This window comes from Canis lupus, chromosome 18 (genome assembly GCF_011100685.1).
Source record: "Canis lupus familiaris isolate Mischka breed German Shepherd chromosome 18, alternate assembly UU_Cfam_GSD_1.0, whole genome shotgun sequence".
NCBI classification, from domain to species: Eukaryota; Metazoa; Chordata; class Mammalia; order Carnivora; family Canidae; genus Canis; species Canis lupus.
The window spans coordinates 24,141,139-24,157,518 of NC_049239.1; the positions used below are offsets into that span (position 1 = coordinate 24,141,139).

At 36.6% G+C, this 16,380-nt stretch overlaps 1 protein-coding gene across 1 annotated transcript in view; it reads right to left on the reverse strand.

Moving 5' to 3' along the window:
* SEMA3A (semaphorin 3A) overlaps positions 1-15,912 on the reverse strand; it is a 454,892-nt gene extending 438,980 nt beyond the window's left edge. Inside the window, exon 1 of the mRNA XM_038562852.1 lies at positions 15,811-15,912. The gene's annotated coding sequence lies outside the window, so the exon portion shown is untranslated. The remainder of the gene's footprint in view (positions 1-15,810) is intronic.
* Positions 15,913-16,380: the final 468 nt, after the last annotated feature.

The window sequence follows — 16,380 nt, forward strand, 5'->3', positions numbered from 1 at the left end:
TCCTCACACCCTCACTTCTACCCTGGGAAAAAAGAAGCTCCATCCAGAGTAAAAATTGAGAGATAATATACAAAGGGCCAGTGGGAATGAATATTTATATTTGGTCAGAAAAATTGTCCCTGTAGTTAAGGGGCATGAGAGCACTGGACAAACGACAGAAGTTTTACAAAGGGAAGAGAGATTGGAAAGAGGAGAAAATCTTTAAAGGTACAAGAAAAGAAAAGGAAATAGAGGATGAGGAAGAAACAGTGAAACATCTGTGACATCATTTTCCTTCCAGAAGGCCTCAGATGGGCTACAGGCGCCAGAGTTCTCACCCCCGCCCCCAGGGTGCTGGGTCCCAGGAGGCCTGCGGCTGGGGCTGGAAGAGGCAGGAACAGCCCCCCTCACATTCCCTGGTGAAAGTGTATTTTACTCTACACATTCAGTCTGAAATGTCCTTGCAATGATGAAATGTTAAGAGGCCGACTCTGGTTTTGTAGTTGGTTTGTTTTTTATGTCTGCTTATGTGTTTGTTTGTTCATATGGTGTGACAGCGTGTGTGAATGTGATGAGTGGTTAGCTGTTTCTTGTGCTGGTTTTGGGGTACTTGTGGCATGCTGACTTGCTGTTTTAAGGTTGAAAAACACATTTGAAACAGATATCATTTTCTTAAATTCCTTTCTACTTAATGTTTAAAAAAAAGATCAAGTGAGAAAATGCAGTCATACAGATGTTGGAGCTTTTATTGGGTTGGGTTGGACACTCTAACCTAACTCTCTTTTACAGATGAAACAAGATCGAAATGAATTTCAAGAACAGTCTTTAAGAAAGAAGTTCTCATAAAATGCTTTTTGGGGGGAAGTAGGAGGCTTCTTCTTTACGTTTTCCCCAATCTTTTTAAAGTAATTAGTGCTAAGCAAATATTTTGTTAACAGATAGGGAATGTGCATGGGATTTACTTATAAAACTCCTACTTAATCTAAACTCCTACTTAACCCATTCTTGCTCTCACTTGAAACAATATTCATGGTAGCAATTTTTTGATTCCCATGAGTTTTTTTTTTCTTTAGAATCTACGAATAAGGGGAAGAAAGTTAGTTTAAAAATCTTTTAAAGATATCTCAGCCATCCAAATATAAAGCCAACAACCAGGTGGGAGTCTGCAAAATAATGCAGTAGAGTGGTAGAATTTGAAGTTAGTTTTATTAAATTAGACTGACAGTGCTTAATTTGGTGAATTAAATAATTTCATTCAATAAATAACATGAATGTCTAATATATGCTAGGTATTCAGGTGACCAAGTGAAAAGAAAAAGGAAAATACTGAAAAAAATATAAAAGTCCACTTTTACTAGTACTGAGTATATTTTGCTATGTAAGTATTTAATAAAGTAAGTTATTAGGATCTTGTGTTTTTCATACATAAACATTCAAACTGGCAAATAACAAAAAACTGATGGCGTAAAAATGGAAAAAACGGACTCAAAAAATAATTTTATGTTGTCCAAACTCATGAAATTGCTTTAAGAATCTTATGTAAGCCACTAACTTGTATACTATCAATATGGTTTAATTTGCTCTTGATTGTGTTATCATTAAATTAATCATCTCTTGTAACTTGGCAATATAGCTTCAATTACTAATTATTCTTAGTCAAATCTGTAAACAAACAAACAAAAAAATCAAGATAACATTTTAATCATCTTTCCATTACCCGATCTCTATAAGAGCACTTAACAGTCATATTTAGGGAAAAAAACTTGTCCTATTCCTAGTTGTTCCTTTGCAAGAAAAAAAGTATGATAGAAGAGTACCTGCCATGTGTTTTTAAAAGAAAATAATAATTCAAAAATACAGCTTTTCTATGTTTACATCACCATTTCAACAGCAGCAATGATGTAAAGTACTCTTGGAGTGACATGGTTCCTTAAGCATTACTCATATGCATAAATGTATATATTGCAGAAGACATTTTACAAAGATGAAAGGTAGAAACTTACGTCCATTTATTTGTTCAAATCCTGAGTTAAGGTTGCATTTGTTTTCCCTCACCTTGTGTGAGGAATGTCAGTGTATATGGTTAGATCTGAGCTATTTATCTGTATATATAGTGGCGTGAGGGCATGGAATGTATAAATAAAAAGTGAAACAGGTAATCAGTTTGGTCTTAGTATCTTTGTACCTTCAAGAGCAACCTGGGCCATGAATGAAGGAACGACAGAAGTGCTTAGGGACTCAGCTAGCTCATGGAGAGCAACTGCCCTGAAAGTTAGTAATTCATTGTCCAAACAAAAGGTCAGTATTGGACCTGACGCCTTTGTGGAGCTCCTTCGGCCTGAACTCTTCTTTTGTCGAGTCCCTCTCTCATGATCTCCTTCCTTCTTAGGTAAATGAAACCTTCAAGGGAACAGCTAACCAGCCAACGCTGAGGTAACATCTTTCTGGAGTTGAAGTCATCGCCTTACACTGGTTTGTTTTTCCAGTGAGAGTTCACATTTGTTAAAATATAGCATGAAATGCAGTTGTAAGGGGGACCTTCCCCTGCCCTCAGTTGCTCACACCTTCTAGTGTCAGTTCCTTCTGGGATTTGGAGCAAAACTGAGCACTGTGGCAAATCTAAAAATAATCAGTCCATTAGGATCAAATTGCTTTCTTGAATACAGCAAGGTGCTCCTTCTGCCTCCCCCAAACCCAGCCATCCTCCACATTCTTTTCCACCTCACCCGAAGATGTATTATGTTCAAAATACAATGGGAACTTCATTGACTTACTGCTCTTCCCCCAAAGACTGAGGTTGTAAATCATAATTGCATGTAAAAATTACACACAAAGCTTTTTGCAACTTTGTAACATTATTTTACTGTAACTATAGATTGTGAATGTAGACCTTGGTAAAAACAAAACTATGATATAAAACATACACGATTAATTGGAAGGCATTAACTAATATCTGACATTTTGTATCTTTCATTATATAGGTTTTATGAAACACCGAATATAGAAATTATAGATTTTGTAGACTACAAAGGATTATGAAAATAAGTGCTCTTATTTCAATGAAATGGGTTATACCCATGGGGAGAATACTCAGAGTAAATCTAAAGTGTTGTGTTTTAAAAAAACGACACTTCTTTTATTCTTCTCTTTGTGATTTTCTGACATTAGAAAATATTTCAGGAAGTCACTATTCTTAAAGTAAGCAGTTGTTCCTGCAAATCTGGATTTAATATTAAATATGACTAGCAGCAGGTAGAGGAAAAGGTTATTTATTTTTCATATATTTATGCAGTTAATTAGAAAGATAAGTGATACACTCGTGATTATCAACGTTATAAATGGCAGTTTGAAAAAGCATTGTTCAGTATTTTCCTTACCAAATATATCCTAACCTGCTCTTCAAAATAATTGTTCCAATTCTGTATCTTGCTTTGAACACCTGGAAAATTAATTAGTATCTACATAAAGAATAGAATTCAAATGTTCCCTTTCAAATTACATTTTTATAGCCACTCACAGAACAATAAAAACATTCTACTAAGATTCTTTTTTCAGGCTGGAGAATGCATTCCGTGGGGTCCGCTTTGGGGGATTGTAAGGGGAGAAACCTGGGGTGTTTTAAGGTTAATGGACAGTGATTAAGGTTAATGGCTGAGTGCTTAAGGTTAAGTGCTGTATTTACATAGCTGCCAATTCTCTTAAAAAAAAAAGTGTTCATGTCTATCAATCAGCTCCAGCTAATAGCCAATTAAATAGCAAATGGGGTATAGAGATAGAAGGTAAAGACCCCTCCATCTGCATATACTGAGTAGGATTGTCAATTCTCCATCAAGAGGTATTTATTGAACACCTAGTCTGTCGTGCCAATGTTGCACACAAAGAAGTGGAAGCCCTGGTCTCTGTTTTCCAAGAAGCTTAGCATCTAGCAGGTGATGGAAATGCCTCAAAAGAGGCAGCCAGCAAATAAATGACACAGGTAATACACGTTATACAATTCAGAGCAGGAAAGATACTACCTAGCTCAAGATTTCATAGAAGAAGAAAGGTTGTTTAAATTATGCCCTAAAATTAATGGTTTTCAAAGAGCTATACTTCATTCTTTGAAAAAGTGTACAACCTCAAACAATGTGAACCTAAGCCAGTGACACCAGGTGCTATCCATATTGCTCTGCCATGGTTTACCCATTCAGACTGCATCCACGGCTTATCAATAATATCACTAAGAAGTTCAATGGTCAGGAACATTCAATCACTCTTCTTTTTCACAGGTAAAATCTCAAGATTGATTTAAAACAGGGGCAATGATAACAACAAAAACAGCTAGAGCAAAATGACATTAGCCCACCAGCTCTGAATCCAGTGTAAACTGACTTCGATTAGGCAAGTCAGATAAGTTTAGGCTAGCGCAAAGGTCTTAGGTATCCTGCGGTTATCCAAAGCCAACTGCATCACTAACCCTCCAATGACAACATGATTAATTATATAAATGAAGTTTACTAAAACAAGATTAATGTTCACCTCAGCAGCAACCACTGGGAACACGACTTAAGACATGCAGCAGCCTCACTTTCCCTCAATTAGTAACATTCAGGCAACTTTTTTTTTTCCTCTCTCTCTCTTTTCCTTTTGTCATTCCCTCTGAATTTCCAACTGATTTCAGAAGGAAGGTTTGCTAGGGATGGAGGCCATGGGGGGTTAGGGGCAAAAGAGGAACACCTAGAATGGTTGAGAAGGTGAAAAATAGGCTCAGAACACATCATCGTTAAAAGTAAATTTCAAACTTTTCTTAAAGATTATTTTCAGCAAGGTTCTTCCATGGGCTGGTTGGCAAAAGTGACTGGACAGCAGAAATTGACCCTGAGTTGAAATAGATCCTCATCTCCTGACAGAGTGTGGGCCAGGGAGCACTTCCTGGGCCAGAGCTGGCCACAGGTGGATCACAGCCCAGGGGTGGACAGGAAGCGAGCTCAGCCCTTGGCCTGAAACTCATCTCTATTACATTTTTCTGAAGCTTGTAACATTAGAAACTCCTTTTGAATCAAAAGACTGTCCTTCCTAAAATATAAACACTCCCCAAGGGGTTAAAAAAATTGTAGTAATTAAAAGATACTGTAAGAGCAAACTGTGTTTTTCCACATGCTGTCTCTTGGCTGAACTGGCTTCCCATCCAGGACCGAGCAGTAGTTCCTACACCCATAGAATGAATGTGTTGATTTAGGAATCAGTGGGGAAGAGAGTGACGATGCCGAAGAATAAAGACCATTTCAGGGCATGGAGCTTTCGAAACTGAGAACACTGCAGCTGTCGGCCCAAGTTCAGGTTTGGGGGTAATCAGAAGTCGGTATGAAGTCCATGAGCATGAGGAGTCGATGAGGGCGACTCCATCGCTGAGAGAACACAAGAGAAATTACTCCCTGAATTGAAAAAGTTATGAAAAGAATGGAAGAGCATCTGAGCTCAAGCTCTTAACACTCAGAATTTGCTAAAGGTCAGTCCTGTTCTATTTCCTAGTTCTCTATGCTTAGTAGAGAAAGGTGCACTTTAACTGCAGGGTTGCCCAGTGGAAACCTCCGAGGGCTGGCCTAAGTCCACAGTGACCCAGTCTTTCAAATACTCATACCTCCATATTCTTTTGCACGTCTTAATTATTAATGGCTTGTACTGCACAGGTTGGGATTAAATCTAAAACATACAGTATTTCAAAGCTCTTGTAACTTCGACAAATCTCTGTTAAAAGAAATAAATTTTATTTTTTTTTAAAGATTTTTTTTTAATTTATTCATTCATGATAGTCACAGAGAGAGAGAGAGAGAGAGAGAGGCAGAGACACAGGCAGAGGGAGAAGCGGGCTCCATGCACCGGGAGCCCGACGTGGGATTTGATCCCGGGTCTCCAGGATCGCGCCCTGGGCCAAAGGCAGGCGCCAAACCGCTGCGCCACCCAGGGATCCCTAAAAGAAATAAATTTTAAAGATGCTTTAAGTATATTGTTCATCCAAAGCAAGAGAGCCAGCCACAGCTGATGATATATATATTAAATGCAGTGTGTGACAACAACAACAGAAAGATCTAATAGAAACTTCATAGAACTCTGACAATTTTTCCAAAGATTTATAGCTCTAATTTCAGGATGGAATATGAAATAATTGCAATAGGTTTTTCTATTTAAGTAATATCATTCTTCATATGCTTTCGTATTTTTTCTTTTATTACACATAATTTAAGATAAATTAAATTCACTATTTTCAGCTAATTACATTGCACCACTTCCATTTCATTATGGTATCTATAGTTTGACAGAATAAAAAATTATCTAGAGTAGAAAAATGGTAAATTATTATCTATTTAAAGTATAAGAAATGCTTTTTATTTTTTATTTTTTTATTTTTTTTAAGAAATGCTTTTTAATTCCGTAATTCATGATAAGCACTTAACAGAAGCCAGCAAAATTAACTAAAAGAATCAATGTCCTCATTTTTCAATATTCAAATAACTTGAAGATATTTAATTACTCAAGAGTTTATTAATCAGTCAAGATTACTCTAAGTCATTTAAATGTATCATTAAAATTTTTTTAAAAATATCAGCACACATTTTTAAAAGAGTAAGACATCTTTATTATCCCCAAAGTTTATTTTTAAATTGTTTTATATACTGCTATTCACTAATACTATCACAAATGAAATAATATGCATACATATATTTTAAATTAAAAATAAAAGAAACTATATGCACTATCTATTTAAAACTTCTCAGGTAAAAATACTGAGGTAGTGTTATTAAATGACCTGTCCATAGTCATACTGCTGATTTTGACCTTATGCAAGTATAATCTTTGAACCTTTGGTAAATTCCCTACTCATTATAAGACTATGTGCATAAGGGCACATACATTTTATAATTATTGTATAGCTAATACCTAATCGTAGAGAGGAAACCAGTAGAGTCCACCTGAGCTGCATATAGTTTCTCAGGGGGCACCTATTGAAATACCACTATTATAACTTCTTAGCAGTGCTTTTCAAATCTAGTCGTTAGGACTGGCAACCACAATAATAAATGCACTCAAAATGCTTTTAACCTGCCCAGCCCTTAGTCCTTTCTGAAAAAAATACTTTAAGTCAATCCTTAAACTTGGGTGGTCACAGTTGTAGGAGCCCACAAGTATCATCTGCCCATGACACTATTTCCCTCCAGAAAAGCCAGAGTTCCTGCCACATTCACTTTCTTCCCCTAAAACATGCTGATGTGTAACATTATTGCTGTGGCCACACCTGATACTCAATGGATGGGTCCTATTAGCCTGTTCCATGCCAAAGGGGGTCTTCCGGAAATAGCATCCTGAGCTTTGGAAGCAATTCCAGGCTTATCTTATGTGAAGTCTTATTCATTTAAGCAGTTACATAAATGATTCTGAGCTTTAGTCTTAGAAAAATCTCATATACCTTAGGCTAGCCTCAAATAAAGGGGACAAAATTCTCTTGGGGATTTTAATTCACGGATCTACATCTCTTTCAGCCCTTCGTAATGTCAGTGTGTAGGTATGTATAGTTTTTAAAGTTTACAGAGGGGCAGAAATCCTTAAAACTATTGTGGAAGCCACATCAAAACAACAAATGACAGCAGGTCTCTGTGCAATAGCGTAACTGTAAATGTAGGTGCAGTCTGCTTTTGAGGACAGAATGGAAACATGCTATGCCAGCCCTTCAAAGGAATCTTCTGAAACTTCATGTTAACTGCCTGTGGGTGGAGAACTACAACATACTTGCCCTTTTGTCATGACAATTTGATCTTTTATTAACTGGTTAACTCTCTTTCCCTGGAAATACGATAAAAATTAGAATGCCAATGGCATGCCTAGGAAAATTTACCTGTGGCAAAAATGACCTTGACTGCTATCCTGAACTGGGACTGAGAGAAACGTAAATACCTGACGGGAAGCCTAATGTCAGGTTTCCCTGAGTATGGCAACTACATCCACTGGGCAGACCACCTGCAGGAACCTCAGAAGCCGTGCCCCTCCTGTAACAGAGATACTGGTTCCACAGGGAAGGCTTTAAGCTGGTGTCTTCTCCACCTGCATCATTTTGAGCTTCTCTGCTGTGCCTCAGCCAAGTGGAGCCCCTGAAGCTGCCCTGCCAGCAGTCTTTTGTGTCTTCTTCTCCTGTCTCCTTAGAAGGAGCTAAAGTGTCAGCTTTAGCCAATGTTAGGTTTGTGGATCTAGTTGTTTGGGAGAGTCTAAAAAGACTCCAAATGGGAAATACATGACAAGTAATATTAATAAAATAAACTTTTGGGTCTTGTCATAATAAAAAAGCAAAGTTGACAATTTCCAAAATGAATAAAAAGAAGTTAATAATACTTTAAAAACTTAGAGTCCATTTACAAGACCTCTGTGTAATGCTGTTGGTAGCCACAGTCATTGTTTAAAGTAATACATTAAATTTAAAAATACAGGGTTTACATAGCAGTTTAGAGTAGCAAATGATTACTGTAAATATTCAAAACTCTAAAACAGCTTGGTGAGCTAGGAAACAAATATTTTAAATGATAGATTTTTTTTTCCTGTTGGTATACACAGGAGTTTGTGATGAAATTTGGTTTTTAAACTAGGGACTATAATTCTTTAAACAAAATAATCATTTTTATTTAATCAAGTTATTACCGTGGAATTTATAATAGAAATCATGCTAATAGAGGGTGTATTCATACATGCCTATATTTGCTTTCACACATAAACTACATACACACAGAGAGCAAGTTATTTATCACATTACTGTAACACAAATTAATGAATATGCCTAAAATATGATGTAAAGACAAGGTCTGATATAAAATAGACATCATTTTTTACATGATAAAATCATCTACAACATTTGTATTCTCCTAAAGGTACCAACGTAAAACATCTTCTTGAAAGACGTGGCATTGATATCATACTCATTTCTTGTATTTTCTCAAATCAAAATGTAATGGCAATACTATGGCTTTTGTCAGACATGACTCTTACCGTCTATACAGTGTATTGTGCATCCTTGAGATTCATTATGTACTGAAGTAGTTTGAGTCTCTAAATTCCAGTCAAACTATAATAAAAACAGTTTCTGTCCCAACTTAACCTGCATATTGGGCATCTTGGCATGTTTGTGCACATTTACTGCTTTCAAATATCGTATCAGTCACGTGAAAATATTTTTTATTAGTTTAATGTTATTCATAAACTTGAGGAAGTAAAACACATTGCTCACCTGTCAAATGGAAATGACAAATATCTTTTGCCTACCAATATGAAGATTAAAAGAGAGAACGTAAACCACAAGCGATATAGTAGTTACTTTATGCTTCTCCATATTCACCCACATATATTTGCTTTTCTATCTTAAAGGGAATGAAAGTGCTTGCACATAAACCACTCTTACTCAAATTTTCATGTCACATAAGTTAAATACTTGCTCACGAAATTGGTCATTTTAAAACATACTTCTAACATTATTTAAGAAGTGAAAAAATGGTGTTATAGGGTAGCTGAAGCAAATATGACAATATACATCAATGTTCTATGTGAATATTAAGACATTTTTGCTAGTCCTAACAATATTCCTCTTCTTGGGATGCCTGGGTGGCTCAGTGGTTGAGCGCCTGCCTTCGGCCCAGGGCGTGATCCCACATCAAGCTCCCTGCATGGAGCCTGCTTCTTCCTCTGCCTGTGTCTCTGCCTCTCTCTGTGTCTCTCATGAATAAATGAATTTTAAAAATCTTAAAAAAAAAAACAAAAACAATATTCCTCTTTACCGTATGTCCAGCAATTGTCAGCTGTGATTGTAGGGAGACCAAGCTTAATTCAAGCATTCAGTATTGGTCACTCCCTTTCAAATGGTAAAGGTTTTTGGCTTCCATTGTTAACTTTGTTTCATTTCTTAAATTGTTCAAAACAGGGCAGAAAGAGACCCACCAAGAAATGGAAAAATCAAATATGAATCCTTCATTAAGTTTCCCTAAATCAGGAAAAGGTTTGAGAAGTGTTTGTTCAGTCCAAGAAAGAATTTTTTACTTGAACTCATTATTTTGTTAAGTGAAACTCAGGCTTAGGCAACAGTTTTTTGATAAAGGATCATTTGAACCATATTTTAATATAGGGGAGAAAGCAGGTGTTATGCTTTATATAACATAAATTATATCAAACATATTGTCCCATACTACATACAGAAAGAACCCTTTAAAAGTCTGGAAAATTCTGAATAAAATATCATTCAGTGCTTATGCACTTTCATGTCCTTTTACATCTTATGATAATTTCTCACAATTTTTCCTTGGTAACTTTAGAAAGAGCTTTGCATAATTCTTTCATGTGCAAATAAATCACAAAAATGTTGCATGGTGGATATTCTGTAGATTTTGAAAATGAACTAATAATTGTCAAAAGAGAGGACCTGGCCCCTGGTGTTTTATGTCCTGGTATGGAGAATTTTAGATTTGTAATTCAGTCAACTACAAGCAAAAATGCTAAACAGGTATGTACATAATTAATAGTATATGGTTTATCTAGGGAAAATAAATTTGAGTACTGAAAATGCAGTTTATCAGGAAAATAATTATGTAGCATGTGGAATTCATACTTACCAGCACATCTGGCCAGAAACAAGGTCAAAACCTCAAACTTAATGAAAGTACAAATAGAACACTAATCATCCTTCTCTGCTATTCATCTAAATTTGAATGTGCAATATTAAGGAATAAAACAAAATGAAGTTGACTGCTAATTAGATGCCTCTTTGAAACCTTGAGTTTGTCACACCTGCCAACTTTAACTCTGAACACACAGCAATGATAAAGTGTACTTCACAAGAAAATTAAAAATTCATATCATGCTCAAAGCAGGCTATTGGTGTCAATAAGCCTGAAATGAAGATAATATTTAATATTAAGCAGGGGTATAAGAAAATAACTTTTGGATATTGGTTGCAGAAATATACCCAAAGTAGTTAGAAGTCTGATTTGTGTAGGGAAAGTGGGACCAAGAGTGTTCCATACAAAGGAAGGACCAGGAGTTGAGTTGCGGTTGACTGCTGGTTTGGACTTCAGGGTGTATGCGACCGTGGAAGTTCTGACCACCAGACATGAATGGAACTAGCTGTCCATCAGCACAACAGCTAAGCTTACAGTGTTCTCAATGTTTCCCTGGAACTTGAGCCAGTAGTAAGCCAGCCAGCAAGAGCCAACATCAGAACGAATTGTAGACTGGGGCCCCGGTGGAAGGCTTGGGATGAGTCAGGTAAAAAAAAGGGGGGGAGGGAGGGGACTCTCCCACTGAAGATGCACCTGCAAATGAAAATAAAGCATTTTCTGGATAATTCAAAAAGGATTTACGAGGATAAGATTAACTTCAAGAAGCTAGACTGTTGATCTCTTTGAGTAATGATGGTGATAGAGGAAGTCTTTCACCAAAGTTTTTTAACTAATCATCAATCCTCAAGGTATTTAGAGCTTTCAGATCCTGTCACTATAGATTAATTCTTCCAGATTAGTTTGAAAAAATTGTTTTCTTCTCTGTCTTCTTTTGCATAAAATAGTTTCTGGTTTTATGAATGCCAACCACACTTAGGTACCTTCATCAGATAGCTTTTGTCAACACAAAAGGATATATGAGAATTAAAGTAACATTTACATTTATCCACTTGAAAAAAAGTGAGTTGCGGTTGCTAAAAATTTGAAGTAATTTCCATGTGCTCATTACACTTGCCATCCATAAATCTGCCTGTTTGTATAAAAGTAACTGGATGTCTTGACTTAACAATTATGGTAATATGCACTTTTAGAAATTGAAAAAGAAACACCTCCCTTTAAACTGAATATTCTGTCTCTATCTTGGAGAAGATACACAAGCCCACAATGATAAAAGTTGTATCATGAAATCAAAGGGTTTTTTTATCATAAATATTTTGTTTTTGACTTCTCCACAAAGAACATTCTCAATTATATGGATAAATGTCTTGGGGTGAAAGTGTTCCAGCAGATAAATATACCACAGATACAGAGATACAGTTCCTAGGAAAGTCTGTATTTGAAATGAAATGATTCAAGTGGGTGTTTTCCAGGCCATGCCTACATGACAAAAATATCCACAGAGAAATGGAAAATTCAATTAGTATTCTATTAAAAAAAAAATCCAGATGATCCTACTGTATAATTGAGGCCTGAAAATCTTTAAGAGTAAATGACTGACAGCTAATTTTCTTCACTGATTAGTGGTGGGAATGTGTTGAGGGGACACTCATTGAGAAGCCATCGTGATTAGCGTCACCCCCGTTAACTTCACCAGCAGCTTGATTGGAAATACCCTCAGATGACAAACTCTTCTCAGAGACTTAATAGGAATGGAAATTTAGCAATCGAGTGAGGGTAGAAGGACCAGTTCTTCTCCAAATATCTGCCATATAACTGTAACTCCTCCTGTACCTGTACTAAAACTTCTGAAAGTAGTAGAATCTATAAATGCTAAATGATGATATAACTTGAAGTGTGGTCATAATCCTTCGCATTTAACTAAATCATTCTCAAACAAACTGCTTTGATTGGGCATTCTATTTCTATTTATGAATCTCTTTCAGAATTCAGGTAGTTATGATAAAGTGATCAGAAATAAAGTCAACTTTGATTGATAATAAAGTCACCTGTTAAGGAAACTGTGCTTCCAGTGTTTGGAAGATTTATCTACTTTCAAGTAAAGTTATTTTGAGTCCAAGTTCCACTACTCATTACCTCTGCAACACTGGTCAAGTTCTCAACTACTCTGTTTTTACCTTTATAAATGGGAATAGAAGCAGTACCTACTTCACTGGGCCCTAAGGACTAAATAAATCATGGATACAAAAAATGCTCAGGGCAGTGTTTGGTTCCTTGCAAGTGCCCAACTAATGTAGTACATTAGCACCCTACCCGGAAGTAGCCGGCTTCCAATTTAGAGCAAAAATGGAACTGTGAATAGAAGAGTACCTGGAAAACACAGCTGTTGGACACTGATAAGGAGGGAGCACATCTGGAATGCACTATGCCCATCGTACAGTAGACTACGTTGTCTCCTCCTTGAGCGGCCATTGAAATTCAACTATATTTTTACCTATACTTACTATCTTGATATATAACGTAGTTTCTTTGTTATAAGTGAAAATGGAGTTATTAAATACTTTTAGGGTTGACTTAGTGTTAAAAATTATAAATTATTTAAGAGAGAATATCTCTCGAAATAAGTCAATATATCCTGTGATTTCTAAAAAAATTTCCTCCAAGCATATGAGAATTTGCATGAATAAATGTAGCACATATATTTTACATGTACTTATATTATTTGTATTACTTAATTGCTTTTATTGCAATCTTATTTGAAAACATGTACAGATAAAGCCAGAGAGACACAGGACACTTGCATGAATGAAAGAACAAAGGAATTTATTTAAGGACCATGTAATTTGTAAATTGCTTAAATTTTAATATATTTATTAGCAGAATATAATTCCAGTTAAAAAGTTTTTTTTTAATTTTTAAATTGGACTTAATGCTTCCAGCATAAGTTTTAACTGGGATGATTGTAACAAAACCACCATTATATTATAGATGCCTAAATTGCTTCTTTAAGGATATCACTAGATATAATTACTGTCTTTATCTCCACTTAGCTATATAGCCTTAAATGAATTTCTCCATTAGTGAAAAATCATTATTTGCATGAGTTGTGTATATTTACTTGCTGACAAATAGCTACCATTTAAACATAATAAATCTTATGTAAAATACCAAACCCTTCCTCTGTCACTCCATCTTTATCCCCACAACACCTCTTAAAGTTTATTAATTAGTTCAAACTTAGTCAAAGGCTATATATTCTAACTATTTGGATAAAGTATAAAATTCTCATCCATCAGCCTATGCCCTCAATAATTGGCTTGAATGATTTTTTTTTTACTTTTTTTTTAACCGAACCAAATATACTAACCACTGTGCTATCATCACATAAAACTAACCACAAACTATTTAAAAAGTGCAGCATAGGACCACTTGATTTTTATTATACTTTGAAAGGCAAACGAAGTAAATCAAGACGAAACAAATCTAATGGCAGTGCTGAAGTGAAGTCCAGCCTTTGAAAAAGGCTTCCTATTAATCACAGCCCTGACCTTTTCATTAAGGGGCACTTGTTGGAGTCATTGACACGGTTACAGCATTCATATGTGTGAACTGTACTCGTGGTATTCATGTACTGGGGAAGGCGTAGTGAAATTAGATTCTCTCCCTGTAGGGGGTAGACATTGACCGCTATTCAATGCCAACAATTGTCGGTTAAAGTATATCATGAAGAATGACTTTTAAACTGTATGTACTCCACCATCAGTAATGTCAAATGCAATTCTTAAAGAAATATATTTAACTAGAAGTAATTAATTAAACCTTTCATAGCAGCAACTTTATCCAAGCTAAATCATTTCTGAATATACACAAAGGAGTCATCAGGATTCCACCGTCATGGCTTTTAACCCATCAATTTCAATGATGTCCATCTATAGTAGTTAGCAAACAAAAACAAAACACTGGCCGGTAGGGAATTATTTAAACAATGCAACAGTGTTTTATCTTATTTCACCTGTCTATGTACCCTATATATGTGCATTGTCTTTTGAGACAACAAAACTTTCTAGACTAATTAAAAAAAAAAAACCAAAATTAAAAAAAAAAAAACTCAAAGGACTGTAAATAGATATTATGACATGCTGACAGTCTTTAACCACATCCTTTTTAATACGATTATCTCTGGGCAATATTTGATGGATTGTATTTAGCAATCATAACTGGAATCTTTGTCAGGGCATATGTCTCATGTGTTTATTTCTTACAAAGAACATCATACATTTGAACAGCAAACACATTCTTTCACATTGGCTGACATTCCACCTGAAAAAGTCCACCACAGTTAGCTTGTTAACACAATTCAGGATATATGGTATAAGTAGTAAAAAGACTCCCCATAGCCAAGTAAAAATCAGAGTAGGGGGCTCAAGGAACAGGGCTGTATTTAGATCAAATCTGAACTTGGAGCTCAAATGCAGTTTAATGGTGAATCTGAAGTTGTAAATGCAAAGTAAACGTAAAGTGAAGGCTGCTTTAAACCAAGCATGAAAGACCAAAAAGTCAAAGTTGAGATTTCCTACATCTGGCTTTAATATCTTTTCCTATGCTATTAGACAAATGACCTTTTGTTTTGTCTTGTTTGTTTAAAAATTCATTATCATTGTCATTACTGCTACAACTTAATACCGCTTTTAGTTTTCAGCATCCTTTCTTTGGTAAGAGACTGAGCTGTAGAATGGATTTGGTACGCAAAAATCGCAAGCAAATTCTGCACACTAATGAACGGTGATGGAACAATCCAGTTATGCGTAAAAGTTGAATTCTATTTTCAAGCCAAGTATGTACTTTGCACATATTTTTTTTTATCCTCAGAACTGTGACAAAACACTTGCTACCACCATTTCTGACAGCAATAAAGGAGGTTTCGCTCAGAAATAGTGAGTAATCTGCCAGGCTGCAGGACTGAATTAGCAATGTTATTAGCAGCACATTTTAGTTCTGAGACCTTGTGAGTGAGGAAGTCCCTCGCAGAGTGTGTCAGCTTCAGTGACAGCGCCAGGGCCCCGTGCAAAGCGAAACCGGAGGAAACCCACAGGGTTCTGAACACAGGCTTTTCGCTGGTTCACTTTTGCAGCCTTTGGAGGATTCCCCGAGAGTAAACATCCTTAATTAATTCCCAAGTAAAAGAAGGGAGAATGAATTTTCCACTTACTGCGTTTGCTGTCCTTCGTCCCCGCTGGCCTGAAGGCTGCCCGCTGCTCTCACCTAGCTCCAGGTCGCCCTGGGACCCGGCGCCAGCGCGAGCGGCCCGAGCTGCTGCCTGTGACCGCGCGAGGAGCGGCCCGCGGCGGGGCTGCCCGGACTTGCGGCGGGGAGCGCAGCATCTGTCCCCGGGCTCCGCCGCTTCACCTACACCTGGGCGGATCTATCAGGCTTCATCTCTATTAGAGCTATTTGACTCTGTGGTTTAAGAGGGAGGAGGGAAAAAAAAAAAAAAAAAAAAAAGAGGCTTGCCGTTGTCACACTTGTTTCCTATTAAAGAGCCTTACGGTGGATTGAGTAATTGTGTACGAAGGTAGTCTGGCTGGCAGATGTGCGCAGCCCCAGCGGAGCCCTAGATTCGAGGCAGATGGGTTGTACCAGGGCGCAAACAACATTGAGAGAGAGAGAGGCGTGATTAAAACAGCAGGCCTCTGTTTTATAGTGCCAGAAGTGGGGTAGCATTAAAGCTCCTGGGAATCGGAGTTCCCCAAATGGTACTACTCTACAGGAAAAAAAAACC